Source organism: Terrapene carolina, unplaced genomic scaffold, assembly GCF_002925995.2.
Source record: "Terrapene carolina triunguis isolate 2854851 unplaced genomic scaffold, T_m_triunguis-2.0 Scaffold193, whole genome shotgun sequence".
Lineage (NCBI taxonomy): Eukaryota > Metazoa > Chordata > Testudines > Emydidae > Terrapene > Terrapene triunguis.
This window is the reverse complement of record NW_020664544.1, coordinates 1,639,325-1,656,026: the sequence shown is the minus strand read 5'-3', so window position 1 is coordinate 1,656,026 and position 16,702 is coordinate 1,639,325. Positions and strand designations below refer to the sequence as shown.

Here is a 16,702-nt window from a genome sequence, read left to right as displayed (position 1 = left end):
GAAGTCGCACCCCTTCAGTACCACGGGTGGCAGAACGTCCCTCTGGATCGGCGTGAGCAAAGGCAGAGTCATCCCAGAAACAGGGAACGTACCTCAATTTATTTTTGATACCGAGTCAGCTTCTGGAAATGACCCTAGAGAAAGTTCTCTGGCTTTACTGCCCAAGTGCATGCCAAGGAACTGAATTCCACACCCAGCTCTGACACGGACGTTGGATCACCTTAGGCAAGTCACTTAACCTCTCTGCCGGCTTTCCCATCTCAACGGCGGGGCGAATACCAGAGCGGCACAGGGCGGGTTCCAGCTTGCAAATTGCATTAAGGATGACCAGTGCCCCGTATTTCTAGTCAGTGCACCATGCACTAAGGCAGCAAAGAGACGCTTTCAAACTAACCTGCTTCAAATCTAGGCAAAACAATCCCGTTTCTGGTGCCAGACAGAAGATCCATGGCTACCACCCAGCCATGAACATGAGCCGAGGCACCAAGGAAGTAACACGATGATGATCAAAGGACAAATTTGTTAAAAGAATCGATCTCCCTGGACTGCATCTCACTCAGTGCCCCTGGAAGGGAAGGCCTGTTACCGGACTAAACCCTAAAATGTTGGTGCAACTGGAGCATCCGGTCAGGTTCTCATGAACTGTGGTCATCTTCCTTCTCATCAAAGGCTTTATTCCAGCCACATTCTCGGGGTGCCTGCCGACCCGTGTAAGGCCCACCACCCTGTGCACTGCAAGCTGACTGCCCCATCTAGCGTGGAGACGCATTCGTCTTTCTTGAATCTGCGCAGAATCCGATGCATCTATTCATGCCTCATGAGGGCATTTGGAGGTATTCAGTCCGGGCTAATTACAAACAGTGGGCCACATCGTTGGGGTAAATCGGTGTAACTCAGCCAGAGTCAATGGAGTGATGCTGATTTACGCCAGCTGAGGATCTGGCCCACAAACGACTAGTAACTTTGAAACCAATTCTACTCCAGCATTCGGCTCTGACAAGTAAGAAGCGTGGGACCAACACAACAGGCTTCAGCTAAACACCGAAGTCCTGGCCAAGGAGTTTAAATCGTGTGATTTAAGTCCAGACGTAACTTAGTAACAACTAGGACTGATCTTCATTATTTGGGATTGAATCAAAATGATCCAGATTGAGTCTTCTGACAAAACCTTTGGCAACTGCGTTTTAAACATATTTGGAAATGTCCATCTTTGTATTTACACAGACTCACAAGGAAGCCAGGAATATACAACAAACCAAGAAAAGCCTTAATGAATGCAACCCAGACTGGCTCACAGTTTGTGCTTTGCGAAGTAAATCACTGTTATAGCTCGTCAAGTATTCCCGTTAAAAGCGGTTTGCATATAGCAAGTAATTAGCCGATATTTTTATAGCACTTTGAAGATGTAAAGCCTGGTATAAGTGCTACTAAAGCACTGTGGAAGTACTATAATATCTTAACATCTATATACACAGTAGAAACGTATATTCTTATTGATGGAACAGACACATACTTACAGTTCAGCAGAAGCCACCGTAAACCCCTGAATGCTGAAGTCCATCAGAACAGAAAATCCATATTAAATGCTACTTTGGGAGCTTTTCCTACTGACACTGCAAAGGATCTGGTCATTTCTTTTTACAATCACTTTACCTGAGGAGTAGCTTTTAGTGCAGTTACGACCGATAGATTTCCAGCCAATTCATCCCAGCTTCATTCAGGACAAATGGCTTTAAAAAGGTGACACTTCGTATCATTAATCTAATGCACTACAAGGCTCTTACCTGAATGGCACCAAACAGACAGTTTTCCCTGCCTGGTTGCTTCCCGGCACCCCTCTCCTCCCGTATGAGATGAGAGAGTTGAGGAGACGCCCTTACCCTACAACAGACTCCCCGGGAGAATTGCTGACATTTGTCTCATATTGCAAGGAGCACTTGGCCGCAGTTCGATCACCACTAAATCAGCTGTTATCAGCAAGCTGCGAACAAAGCCCCAGGCAAACAGTGGAAGTTCAGTGCCTGCTTCGCAGCAAGTTTCCCTAAAGCCCTGAACATCACATGGGAGAACAGGTGCCAACTGGCACGCGGCTGTAACTGTAGCAATTACCTTGAGCCAAGAATGGGGAGAATGCACCTGACATCAGCTCGATCAGGGAGTGAAGAGATGGGAAGGCTCCCGGCACCGGCTCTAAGGTCATGCCCCGAAAACTCGGATGCTGCCTCATGCAGAGTCGCTGATTTCTGCGATAGGGCCCCAAACGCACAGCTCCCAGCACTCCCGAGACGGAGGGGGCAGGCACCGCAGGAGGAGCGAGGCGCCGGGTCTGCTTTGAACCATGCTCCGTTTGCTCCCCTTTGGCAGGCGCTAGGGCAGGGAGGTGACGGGGCAGCCAGGACTGCACATGCTTTCCCTAGGACAACCCAGCACATGGAAGATCTAGGCACCACTTCCCCCTCTCCAGAGACAGAGGGCGTTCTGGGCGCATAACCTCTGCTGAGCTACTGGTTGGATTACTCCCAGCCCTGACTTGGCAGCTTGGCCTGAGCGCTCCCCCGGGGCCCGTCCCCCATCCAGCGGCAGTTCCCGGGGCTAGAGCACCCCAGGCATAGCGGGGCTCTGCCAAAGCCGGCAGGTGGGAGGTGGCTGCTTGGCAGCCCAGGAGCCGTCAGCACACTCTGCTCCTCGTCCTTTGGCCATTCACATGGGCCTTTGTCTGCCATGACCTAAGATGCACCACCCTGGCTGTCGCCTCTCACCTCTGCTGGGGTCTTCTTCCCCATCCCACGACAGTGAACAAGATTTGGGATTCTCTGGCCCTGGGATTCAACGATCCCGACAGTGCCTGGGCCAGCCTTCTAGCTCTTTGAGCGTCTCAGGACAGAGAGCGATGTTGTGTTTTGGGTGTGTCCAGGGCCTAGCACAAAGGGGTCCTGTCCATGCCCCTACCACAATACAAATAAATAATGCTCCTCTCAGGACAGACACACGGTTAACTGCTCAAACAGGGTACGACTCGCTCACACGCAGAGGGTGTCTAACCACGAGAACTGGGGTCAGGAGAATTCCCCCAGGGAGACGGGCCGGGACCCTGTGGCACTGGCCTAAGTCACCAACCTGGTTTATTAAGAAATGAGACGTCTGAGTTCCATGCGGAGGGGTTGGGTTTTTTTCAAACAGAGCAATCTCGACTACAATCAGACTTGCTGTAGCAGGAAACTTGATTGCGTCTAATGATTCCACAAGTGACAAACGAACAGACAGTTTCCACCTAATTAGGCTTTCCCCTTCTGTGGGAGGCTGAAAATCACTGCAACAGACTTTATTTACAAATACAGTGTGTGCTGTGACATATTTGTCCCCGAGTTCTAAATCTGACCATATCATCTTTCCCCGCTTTCTGAGCTCGTCTGATAAATTGTCAATAATACAAGAGCCGTTACTTGACAAACGAGATCAGGGTCCAGTTCCACTAATTGAGCTTTTCAAAATTAAAAACCACAAGGCAGATCTGAGAAAGGCACTGTGGGTTTGCGGTGGCTGCTTCGCAGATCTAGGAATATCACAGGTCCAATCCTATCCTTAAACAACCTCGGATTCCAAGCAGACGTCCCCCCGCCTCTCCCCACCGAGGAACAGAGCAGAACGCAGTCCTGAGACACGCCCGTGTGGCGAGAAGCTGGAGACCGTCGCCAACTCTCGGTTGTGCCAGGGCTGTCTATTTTCTGCACCAACAGAATACCAGCATGATGTGGGCTGTCTTCTGCGTTAACTCCGGACAAACCGCAGCACGCCAGAAGGATACTACTGGGGGTCGGGGAGTTAATTTTTTCACCTCTTGTGATAACTTCCTGAGTGCTTTGGGGGTCTCACTTATTCTGTTAGGCCAGCTCCACACGCACTCTTCTGCACACAACGACCACGGCAGCATCCATACTGGTAATGCTGGGAGCCTCTGCCCAGATCGGGGTTATTACATGGGGTGGAGGCTGCCAATGGGCCCCAATGCAGGCCAGTCACCCTGCCCTGGTACCCCAGAGCGACGCCAAGCCCGACCCATTCCGCTCTGGGAGCACTTTGCACTGGTGTAGACAACGGGGCAGCAGAGAACTGAGTCCTCGCTGATTAACTGGCTTCACCAAGGACCAGCAGGGACCAAGGGGAGCAAGAGAGTCAAGGATGTGGTCAAAGGCCAGGCAAAGCGTGTGGGACTTTACTTCTGTTTTATAAGCATAAATGAGGGAAAAGTGGGTTTGGTGCAAAGGTGCGCTGTCCTGTGCATGGAATGTCCTGTTCTGGTATCACTAATTAGCTCCATTATTTCCTCTGGCAACTTGTTACGAGGCAGGAGAACACAGATCTTGCCTGAATACTGACAGATCCTGGAAACAACCCACGAATCTCTCTTGCACCAGCATGGGGGGAAGCAAGAACCAATGTATGTGCAGAGAGTTTGACAGTTAGCCCAAACAGATTCAGCTGCAAACGTTAGCACAGCATAAAAAGGCAGACTCGGAAAGATGGAGAAGAGAAAGATTCATCATCTGGCTGTTGTTTCCTTTGAACTCTGCCATGCAGATTGCAGACAGGGAAATGCACGGGACAGTACTTTTAGGGCAGGCGTCACAAGATCCTTGCAAGTTTGTGTATATCAGCACAAAGGACAGAGCAGAGCAACCCACTGCACCCTGAACAGCCTTGGTTACCTTCAGGACGTTCGCAGTGCCCCAGCGTTGAGGGGTTCAAAGCAGAGTACGCTGCACAGATGCCAGCCCCACTCTGCACCAGTGGAGTGTGTTCACACTCGGGGATTGCACTGGCAGCTACACGGGGGCAAAAATCCCTGATGCCAACCATGCCTCAGTCACGGAGCCTTCGTAGACCCCTCCCAAGCACTTTACACCCAAAAGCCACTGTTGCCTGGCTTCAGTGCAGCATCATTCCCCCAGCAATCCAGTGCACCTGCTTCAGTCTTGCTCAGCCTTTGTTCATCTCGGCCGTGGCCAGCAAACTCCTCGCAGAAAACCTGTCCCCCAAATCAGGCTTGCTAGCAGGCAAGAGCGAGCCTGCCACACGTTAGACCAGATGGAAGGGAAGGAGGCTCTCTCGCTGTCTCTGTAGCAGGAAAGATGTTCCCTGACTACACCGGACTTGTCAGCTGGGGGGAAATGAAATAGAACCAGCCAATGTTACTTCTTCCTTGGCTCTTTTCCCTACACTCCGAATCAATTGCTGAGGACTCCAGCAGATGAGGAGCATAAGAACTGCGCCCTGAACTGGTCACAGTAACACCACAGTGGAGGCTCATAACGTTCAGTGCCGCTGGCCTAGAGTGGGCCATACTGCTGTAGTCTCTCTCCATACCTAGGGCTAGGCAGGAGGGGAGGCCACAGTTGAGGTTAAGATCCTGGGGAGTTCCGGAGTCAGTCCTGGCTCTGCTATAGTGACCTGGGGCAAGTCCCTACGTCCACACTGCATGAAAACACCCCGCGGAACGAGACTCAGCGCCCAGGCGGCACTAAAACCAGCAGTGTGGACGTTCCCGCTCGGGCTCTGAAACCCCCGGGCGGGAATGAATACCTGGCGATTTTTCACGCCGTTGCATGGACCTGAGGGCGCCGACCCTGGCTCGGAGACTCGCTATCACAGAATAGGGGTTGGGTTTTTTTGCAGCATAGATGTACCCAAACCCCAGTTCACCAAAGCACCTAAACACGAGCCTGAATCAGTTGGGCTCAGCACGTGCTTAAATGCTTTCCTCACCTGGGGCCTCAAATTCTCTATTCCAGGTGCTCAACAGGCCCGTCACCACAGCATCCTGGCACCTCACAACCCCTTGCAGGGCAGGCTATCATCCACATCATACCAGGCAGAAACCGAGGCACAGAATAACCCAAGGGCCTGCCGGAAAGCCATTGCTCCATTGATCACCCAAGCAAGCTAGATCATTGCATGCAGATAGGAATCGGCAGTATTCCCCTCAGACAGGAGCACAGACACACTTCTGGGAAGAACGGTCGGGCCATCGTCCACGCGGCCGGGGGCAATCGATCCCGGGGGTTCTGCTGGAAGAATCCTTTGATTGCTGTAATGTTTTTACAGTTGATGGCATCAGGCAGCTCTCACTGTCTGTGACAGCGGCCTCTCAAAATAGATTAGAGGCGTGCAACCTGATGCAGCCCCTGTGCATGCTTTGGCCGCGCTGCTCCTTCAAGACTCTTCCCAGTCGCTACAAACAGGTTTGAAAATCCCCCTGAAATTAAATCCTGACACCGCTTGGGAGATGGCAGGGCCCCCTCCTCTGGACGCCGAGTTGGCTCTGGTCAGTATAATAAAGCATGACCTTCACGGCGACCCACGCATAAATCCATAAATAATTAGCCCGACACTAAAACACATGACACAGGATTTTTTTGATGTTTTTAAGTTCTAGGAATCTGCTCTTCTCGGTGTCCCATTCACAGTAATCCCCACACAATCTCTTTAGCGGCTCTCCTCGTTAGCCTGGCCACTTAGCGCCACCTTTTCACCAGGGTTCAGCACATCTGGAGACTCTCCATAAGCGGCACAACGGGAGCCACTGGGTGTGGCTGTGAGGCCACAAGGGGCTGAGTTCTCCTGCGCAACTCCAGCCGCTGGGAGCCTCCATCGCCTAACACGGACAACTTGAATAGTACCTCTAGGTCAGGTTTAAAGCCTACAGAATCACCCCCAAAAGGAAGGGAGCTTGGTAAGAACAAACCCGCAGAGGAGACCAGGCAAAACTGTCTGCAGAACACATTACAGAACCTCCCTCTTTGAAAAAGCCTTTCCACCATATTCCCCACAAAAACACCCCTTCCAACCCACATCTCAACCCTGACCCGCTGGACCCCAGCCTCAACACCGCTTCTACCTCCGAACCCCAAACCTGATGCCCCCTTTCATCCTGAACCCCTATCCTGATGCCCCTTCTGCCTCCCAAAAAAACCTACCCTGAAAAAGGAGACATGCCAGAGACTCCATGAAGTCCACTAGGGACTTTGCTATTGTTACTGATTTTACACTGGAAGACCAGACACTACGGTGATGGGCGACACTATAAAACCCCAACATAGATAAAAACACTCAGTGAACACAAGCATCCATTAGTCATTGTCCTTTCAGTCTTCTACAACCTGGGGGCACAGGTCCCATCGCACTCAGGGCCCGATCTCAGTCCCTTGACATCAGTGATTTGGATAGCCTTCGCCCCCTTCCGCTAGCGTACCGACCTTGACTTTGATGGGGTTTCTCCAGATTCACACTGGCGTCAAGGAGATCAGAATCAGGCCCAAGGTCAACAACTCTGGAGGCGGTCAATGATTTTTGGGTGCTCACCATGAGACAAATGGAGCCTGTTCCCCCCCCCCCAAGAAGTGCTGAGCTCCCATTAGCTTCAGCTGGCCCCAGGCACCCGACACCTCTGGGCACTCTGGGAATGGCTTGGCCCATGGCATGAACAGCCTCCTCCCCTGAGCAAGCCCAAGCCAGTGGTGACATTTATTATCAATTACTCGCAGGAGACACAGCAGCAGTGGCACGTGCTCCCACAGAGCTGCTCTTGTTTCCAATTAAGTTACAGAATAGTTTCCATTAAAATGCAGCAGAGCAGCCCCTGGAATCCATGTCAATAACCTGTATCCAGAGTGAACCTGCCCGAACTATTTTCCTCTCAAGAAAATACAGGCAAACATATGCCTCAAGGAAACGAATTTAGACTGATGAAGCATTGGCCGCGCCGAGCGCTCTCTCTCTGGGCTCTTTGAAGATGACGTCAGTGTAGTCCTGGATTCTGTGTTTGCCGGAATCGGAGTGAGATTATCACATTAAACTTTAAAAGTCTTACTTCACAAGGAGTGCCAACGAATACTCCTTGCTAAATGAAGCCCAGACTAAGCTGTTTTTTGTGCTGTACCCATTTAAAGAGAGGCAAAGCCAAGCCCAGAGCATTCCCATATGAACAGGACATACAGCTTCTATTTTCTAGCTAGCCAAAAAAACAACCCCAACGTTCACTAGAAATAACGTTGTCTCAGAAGCGCCCTGACACACCTGTTAACCACGAGACACTGCTCTCTGCCACCTGTGAGTCCATGAAAGCGGGGCCAGGGCAGTGTGTCCTGTACTGACTTTCCAGCCCACACAAACTCGAGTGCCACATTTGAAACAGTTCTACGATTTCCACCGCATGTGTCGCTTGTAACTGTAGACAAGGGTCAGCATCACTTGGAAACAGGCAGCCATTACCAACTAAGGACTGCCGGCTCCGAAAAGCAATGCGATCAACCATTCGCCGCCCATGGAATTGCCAATAATACGACGGTGATCCAATCAACGGAGCAGCAGCAGCTCTCCTCGCCGTGCAAACTGCTGCCTCAGGCTGGGGCCACTACAGGCGCCAGGGCCTCATGAGCCTGGCTCGTGACAGGAACGGGGAGCAGGGTCACCGGAAGGAATCCAATTGGGGGCCTAAAGGGCCCGGTGTATGCTCGCAGGGGGACATCTTTAGGAATTAACGTGTTGCTGTTGCTCCTTCCCCAAATGTGACTTTATAACTGTTCAGCACGAGGCGTTCCACAGACTAACCCGGGGTGGGAAAACTACGGCCCGCAGGCCGGAGCTGGCCCGTCAGAGCTTTGGATCCGGCCCGCGGGATTGCCCCCCGTGGCGCCGTGGGCCCCGCACCGCTCTCAGAAGCGGCCGGCTCCACGTCCCTGTGGCTCCCAGGCGGCGGGGGGGCAAGGGAGGGCGCAGAGGGCTCCGTGCGGTGCCCTTGCCTCCAGGCACCACCCCCTGCAGCTCCCATTGGCCGGGAACGGGAGACCGCAGCCAATGGGAGATTTGGGGGAGGTACCTGGAGGCGCGGCAAGGACAGCGCACGCGGAGCCCTCCGCTCCCCCCCCCACTGCCTCCAGGCGACGCAGCGCTTCCTGGAGCAGCGCAGGGCCGGGGCCAGCATGCAGGAAGCCTGCCCTGGCCCCAGTCCACTCTGGAGCCGCTTTAGGTAAGCTGCACCGGGCCGGAGCTTGAACCCCTCCTGCACCCCGCCCCCCAACTCCCTGCCCTAAGCCCCCCTCCTGCACCCCAACTCCCTGCCCTGAGCCCCCTCGTACACCCCGCACCCCTCCTGCACCCCAATCCCCTTCCCTGAGCCCCTCATACATCCTGCACCCCTCCTCTGCCCAATCCCTTGCCCTAAGCCCCCTGCCTGCACCTCGCACCCCTCCTGCACCCCAACCCCGTGCCCCGGCCCTGCATACAATTTCCCCACCCAGATGTGGCCTTTGGCCCAAAAAGTTTGCCCACCCCTGGACTAACCCCAGCTCCAGCACAGACCTAGTGAGTGACTCTGGGCAAGTCCCTTCCCTCTCTGTGCCTCTTTGCCCTCCCATGCGCGTCTACTCAGAATGCAGCTCTCTGGGGCAGGGCCTGGGTCTGGCGCTGCCTGGCACAAGCAGATGGGGGCACCTAGGTGCTACTATAATACAAACAGATAAAACCTACATTAAATATGTAATGCTGCAAAGCATGTCGTCTCACATCCCCTTCTAAACTGTATCCGGGACAGACAGTTCTGCTGGAATGTATTTAAATCCACATTGCATTTAGAATCATTCTCTTAACAATCAATCCACGCTTTATTAAAAAAGATTATTCACAAAACCAAAACAAAACTGATCTTCCAAATGAAGCTCTGGGTAACTGGATGCATGTTGTAAAGATTAAACTTTTAGACTCCCAAGGAACCTGTTAAGGCAGAGATTTGTGCTGTATCACCAGTCGCAAGGGTTCAAAAATTGTGACTCAGGCCCCCAAAATAATGAGATTAAAAATACCAGTAAAAGCGATTTTGCGTGATTTAGACTTGCCTTCTGATTTCTGAACCTTTAGGGTGCGTGTTTCCAAGCTTTTCCCTATAACCAGGAGGTCTAGAAATTTACAAACACTAAAGCTGAGAGTGTCCTGTTATCTCATGACTCCAGGAGCTCCGGCTTCAAGGAAAACCCCAAACCCCCTGAAACGGTGAGAGTGAGTGACATCGCTTGTGCCCGTATGGATTCCTTGGCGGATCAGAGACTGTAACTTATGTAGCAGCTTGAGACACTTTACTGCCTCTCAGCACAATTTCCAGCACATAGTCTCCCTTCAGCACATCGCCGGCTACCCTAATGCTTTCCTCAGCGAGGCCAAGGCGGATTAAATACAACTAATCTCCCCCCCCCCCCCCCAACAAGATGGAAAGCAGAATCAAACTGAAAAACAGTAACCCTTTCCCTGCTGAAGTCACAACTGCCATGAGCAAAATGCATCAAATATGGGCTCAAAGAGGTTAACAGTCTGTGGGGAGAGAAAATTAATATCAAACACGTATTTTAAAAACAGATTTTTGATTATTTCTACATTCAATGGCTAATCTTTTTTTATACTCATTTTCACAATGATGTTGTATTAGCTGCCTCTAGAACCAGACTAAAATGGGTTGCTTAACTTCTAAAAACACGTTTGACCAAATCTGATACAAAATACTTTCATGCGTTTTCTTTCATTTGTTGTGAAGTTGTAGAGATTTAGCTCCACCCTTAAGGATGGGGCAGGATTTCCTATATTAGCTGCGGGAAACACAATAAACAGTGTCCAGTGAGCAAGAGAATCACAACACACAATACATATTAAGGGCCTAATTCAGGAAAGCACTTACGCAGATCCTTCACTTAACCCAGGTGCCTAACCCCACCAATTTCAGCGGGAATGAAACACCCCCCTAAATGCCTTCCCGGTGCTGCCAACTCTCGCAATGTTAAAAACACGCCTCGCCATAGTTGGTGGTTTTGCCTTAAGGCCCCAGCTCCTGGAGACAAGCGATGACGTGAGAATCTCAGCTTCCGCTTAAAAAAAAGCATCAAGGCCAGCTCCTCAGCGGGTGTAACTTCTTGTGGAACTAGGACAATTTACACCTGCGGAGGATCTGGCCCTATGTTTTCAGCCCACATGGCTTTTGCTGCCATCACGCTGTTCACTCTGCTTGTGTGTCAAACCCCTACCCGCATCCTGTATCTGCCTGGTCTGTTCAGACAATATTACCTCGCCGCTCCCTGTCCGGAGCTTTCGGTTTCCTCGGCTTATACTGAGATTGTAAGCTCGTTGGGACAGGGGCTGCCTTTTCGTTCTGCTTATACAGCACCTAGCGCAGGGAGGGTCCTGGTCCATGACTGGCTCTGGGGCACTACAATAATAACGGTTGCACAGAAATGCATGAGAAATCTGACTCTAGCTCAAAAGCCAGATGACAAATAAAAAGAATCCCACGTTTGCCAGGCTTCTTGAAATCTCATCGTTTTGAAGACGATCTCATGACTCGGGGTGGGGGGGAAGGCTGACTCGTGATTTCTGAACACGGGGTTGGTGGCACTGCTTTCTTGGATCAGGGCCCAGGGTGGTAAGTGTCTCCTTTGTGAGGATGTCCCAGGCTTTCCCTGACAACGTCCTTTTCAGAAAAATATGTTCATATGAATGCAAGAAAATAAATTGGTGAAGCAATTTGCTTCCAGGCCCTTCTGACAATGCTCTCCACTAGCCCTTTACTTCAGCCTTGGTGAGCTACCGTAGCCAGCGCTCCGTACTGGGCAGCGTATAATCTTCGCGTTTGCGGATGATTTGCTGGCTGGCAAGCCCACCTGCTAATCCTGGGAGCAGACGTTTTCCCCCAAGACGGTACAAAGAGCGAGTGGAAGAAATAATTCATTTCGTTTGAGCTGTGCAGCGGGCACATTGTCATGTCACTGCTCTGACAGCCCCATAATACAAACAGAGACGCTTGTTAGGAGCCTCAACCCAACGTGATCAAAGAGCCGCTCCATTCAGCGGTAAAAAAACGAGCTAAATCAAAGTCTTTGCTTATCTTTCCTTGTGAAAGAAACTTGTGAAAAATGCTTCCTGCAAGGCAATTAGTAACCAGCATCTGAACTACTTACTGTACGGGCACCAATCTCTCCGCTGGGTTTGTTACTATCTTTATCCCAGTGCTATAAATGCAAGCAGGTGGCACCAGAGCTTAGAGTGCCCTCAAAAGAGAGCCAGCTCCGTCATCACTCAACCAAGGAATTTAATTACTTTGGATCAAGCTTTTTTGTTGTGCGGGCAGGTTGTTTGAATCCATTTAGGAGGCTGGTGCGTCCTTTGAGGGGCTGAGGGACCAAAGAAAAACACTGCGTGGACCGGAGCGCTGCTTCTGTCTCCTGAATCCGAGGAGCCAGTCTCGTACGGCTCAGAGCAAGGTGCAAGCAGCTCTGCAGTTATGGGCTAACATACCTCCCAGGGCAGATTTCCTCCAAGTCCCCATCAGCTAGAGTTTGGCTCTGTGGCAGAATAAACTGGGGGCTCTCCTTCGCCAGATGGGCCACCCCCTCGCACAAAGGAGGCGGCAGTATCTCAGGGTGTTCGGAGAAGGGCAGGGCGTCTAGGGAATGAATCATCTGGACGATGCAGGAGGCTGACGTCCGGTGCGTCGTTTAGCTACCAGCCTAGCAAGGGGCCAGGGGTTTTCTCAGCGTGAGAAGACAATGAGTTTACTGGGAGAGGAGATGACAGAGAATTTAGGATCTTCCATCCTTGCTCTTCCACCGCCTCCAGCAGACAGCTCCACAGTCAGAGACCCTCCCTCCTCTCCTTTTCCACCCCTGCTAAACAGACACAAAAGGCGACAAGGCTCAAAACACCACACCCTCCGCCGCAGGCACCGGGTGTCACAATGGCCCAGCTGGGATCCCACGGGCAGAAAACATGAGCGAGAGCCGGCACTGGAGCGCGGGATGAAAGCACCCGGGTTGGGCTGTCTGCAGATCTGTTCCCAGCCACCAGGAGCAGCGGGCGGTAGACGTTATGGTTTGTATTGTGACAACACCGGGAGGCTCTGCTCCGGATCAGGGCCCCATTGTGCGAGGTACTGTACATGGCTAAGAGTCAGTCCTTGCCCTCAAGAGCTTACGAGCGACACAAGGCAAAAGGAGTGGGGGAAGGGAAAGGGGAGCCATAGACAAACACCGATTTTCAAAAGCCCAAGGGATTTAGGCTCCTACATCACTTAGGGGCTTTTGAGAACTCTGTTCAAGGGTCAGAACGCAGAAATGCTGGCTAGACCAGACACCAGGGTGGGGGGGTGTGGAGGCTGAGCTCAGAATAGAAAGCAGGCCTGCAGTCTGCTTCTCCCTTAGGGTATGTCTACACAGCAAAAAGCCCCCCAAGCAAAACTAAACCTGGCAGTGAGTCTCGGAGCCCGGCTCAACTGACCGGGCTAGCACTGCGGAGCTAAAAAGCGCAGTGTAGACGCTCCTGCTCAGGCTGGGGCTCGGGCACCTGGCAAGGGGCTGAGATGCTCCTGCCTGAGCTGTGTATCTCGCCCCCTCGGCAGGTCTCCGCGCCCGAGCCCCACCCCGAGCAGGAACGTTCACACTGCTATTTTTAGCCCTGTCGCATGAGGCCCGTGAGCCTGAGTCAGCTGACCTTGGCTCTGGGACTCACTGGCGCAGAGGTTTTTTGCAGTGTAGACGTACCCTTAGCGTCCCTTCTCTCCACCTTGGAAGAGGTCCATATGGAAACCGCATTCAATGCTGATTAGTAACAAGAACAGGCCTGACCTTAAAACTCCTGATGCTTTTAAAGACTGTGGGAGTCAGCCAGATGAATCTTCATTCCCCCAGCACCTTGCCTCCCAAAGGACCCCACAGCACTTTGCAAATGAAAACTGATATACACTGGCTCACTTCACCCACGACTGAAGTGCAGCTTCCTCTGGGGTGGAGCGCATCGGCCGGTTCACAGCAGCGCAACAACACAGTAGCTGAGCCGAGCAAGTGAAGAGGAATATTGCATTATGGTGATGAAACTCCAATGGGGATTTATACAGGCAGTTTGAATTCAAACACACTCCCTTGAGCTAAATCCTTGCTCCTTATTGCCTGACTCCTCATCCTCCCTTATACCAAGCCATTCCCTGGGGAGCCACGAGCAATGAGGGATGCAACGACGCCTGTTGCTCTTCCTTTAACGAAACGGGGGAGGTTTATTAAATGTCTCCCATTAAAGGAGAACTCATTTGCTCAAGCCGAGGTGGTACTCTCCTACACACACACATTACTTTCACTAACAGAGGGACTCCCTTTTTCTTTGCGTAGGCTCAGAAGGGGCAGAAGTTACATCATTTGCCTTTGAATGGGTTTTATTCACTTTAACTGTTATTTACTGATTCACCAGACCCGTTTTCGCACCTTCCTGGTGTTGTGTTGAAAAGCTGTATTATTTATATTGTGCTAGTGTCTGAAGGACCCGGCTGAGATCGGGGAGCCCGGGTGCAAGGCGCTGCACAGACTGCGACCGAGATTGGGGCCCCCGTCCTGCTAGGCCTGTACAAACACAGAGAAAGAGACGGAGAGCTCACAGTTTAAACAGATCAAATAGACCAAGTTGGGGGAGGGACATGCCCAAAGTCAGCCATCAGAGAACAGAACTCAGCTCTCCTGAGTCCCAGCCCAGGGGGGGTGTACAAGGGACCACGCTGCCCTCTTATTCTTGTGCAGTCCATTTTATAGCAGCTGCGAGGAGGCCAAGTGAGCTTCCGCATTCGTTATTCGTGAGGGAGAGCGGCACATTCTCACAGCATTTCCTCTCTGATTCATCACCGAGAGGTCAGCCCCGCAGGTGACAGCCATGGGACGCGGTATCAAACCACTTCCATGGCCGCTCCCTCCAGCCCGTTATTGTTGTTTATCGGTGACGTGCCGCCGGCAAGGTGCCAAGCTATTGATAAACCAATCGGATCGACATCAAGCTCCAACCGGCTGAACTGGGCAGCAGGATATTCATCAGCTTTAGACGGCCAAAAAGCGGCAACAAATCTTCATCCCTCCCAGCCGGACGGGTCGTTGGCTCATGGAGTTCAAGACCAGAAGGGATCAACATGAGCGTAGAGGCTGGGGCCTAACAGAGGTCAGAGAATTTCGCACTCTGCCAGACTCCCCGTGTGACCCGGTGTAGGTCCCTGAGGTCTGGAATCGGGGAATCGCTTTAAGCACACGTTTGCGTGCTTTTCCTGTCTCTTGCTCTGAATCTATGGGCCTACTACAGGAGTGGGTGGGTGGGGTTCTGGGGCCTGCCATGTGCAGGAGCTCGGACTAGATGATCACGATGGTCCCTTCTGGCCTTGAAGTCTATGAGCCTGGTGCATGGAAAACTGTGTTGAAATTACAAGCTAGCACCATAATTTGTAGAGTCGTGATTGCAGACTAGGGGGCTCTGTAGGGAGGCATGTGATCAGACTCTGTCACAGCCAGCCAGCCTAGAAGGTGGGGAGAGTTGTGCCTCGCTGCTTTAGGGAGCAGCCTGCTTCGTCTCTCTCTGTTTTGGGGTTTTCTGTTACTGTTCTGAAGTCTGACAAATAAAGTCGTTACATTGCCTCCTTCCAGCTAGTGTGGTTTTGGGTTTTCACAACTTCACAGCACTTATGCTGTGAGTGAAACACGCAGCATTTACCACAACCTGGCACTGATCTGCACAGGGCCACTAGCCGTGCTACTTGTCATACAACAACAACAACGCATCATTCAAGCCACCACCCCTGAAACATGGCCCTAGAAACTCTGATGCAAACGTCTTTGGAACAACAGACTCTGCTTTCCCCTGCAGGTCTGTTTCACGCAAATCAATCGCAGGAAACGTTCTACAGCCTAGAGACAATGTCTGATTTATAAACGTGCCCCCCGGGGAGGTTACTGCTTGCTTCTTACTTGCTTTCTGGTGCAGTAAATATTTCAGCAATGGGCTAATTCCATCCCACCCGCTGCTTTTATCATCCACAACCTGGGAACCTCAGGGTCACCTGACCGACTCTCGCTCACCCTGGAGCACGAGAACTCTGCTGCTTCTGATACTCTGGCACTGGCTGTCTCACGTACCCCATGCAGGCTGCTAATGTTCATTGGCTGGCGGCCAGGCCCCCGGGGGGGATTTGTCTAAGCCAATGATGGTGTTTGTGCAGATCTAGCGGGATTATTAAACCTTCTAGGCCATGACGGAATCCTTCAGGGGTCTGAGGGGCCACGCAGCCACGCTCGCTGCAGAGAGCAAACCAAACAGGCATGTGTTCCCCGGCATGCTGCGCCCATAGCCCCCGCCTGGTCCCCGGCACAGCCCCCTCACAACCCCCACCTGCTCGCCGACACAGTGCATCCCAGAACCTGGGAACTTGTGAGTTTCCAGAGGGTTGTCACAAGGATTTTGAGGGCATGTGACTGGAGATTTGGAAATTCTAAAAAGCGTTGGAAATCAATGATCAGCTGCCCTGTTCGCGCCAGGCCACACGAGGTGACAAAGTACAGACACCCAGAGTGGCTGTCAGGGAGAGAGAATGTGGATTTCTGGGTTGGCAGGGGGAACGAGAATGGGAATATTTATTTAATGTCTAGAAAACGTGGTGCGTAGGCTAGCGCTGGGCCCCTGCCCTGGGATGTGTGTCACCCTCCGTCAGACAGCCGACCCTTGGCCCCGGAACGGCGAAACGCTGCACCGCTTAACCCAGGGGTGGCCAACCTGCGGCTCTGGAGCCAAGGCGGCTCTTCAGAAGTTAATATGCGGCTCCTTGTACAGGCACCGACTCCGGGGCTGGAGCTACAGGCACCAACTTTCCAAT

General features: G+C 52.1%; 1 protein-coding gene across 5 annotated transcripts in view; it reads right to left on the bottom strand.

The window, feature by feature from the left end:
* LOC112102280 (zinc finger protein 385C) overlaps positions 1-16,702 on the bottom strand; it is a 178,754-nt gene that overhangs the window by 125,161 nt on the left and 36,891 nt on the right. The gene's annotated exons all lie outside the window — the stretch shown is intronic.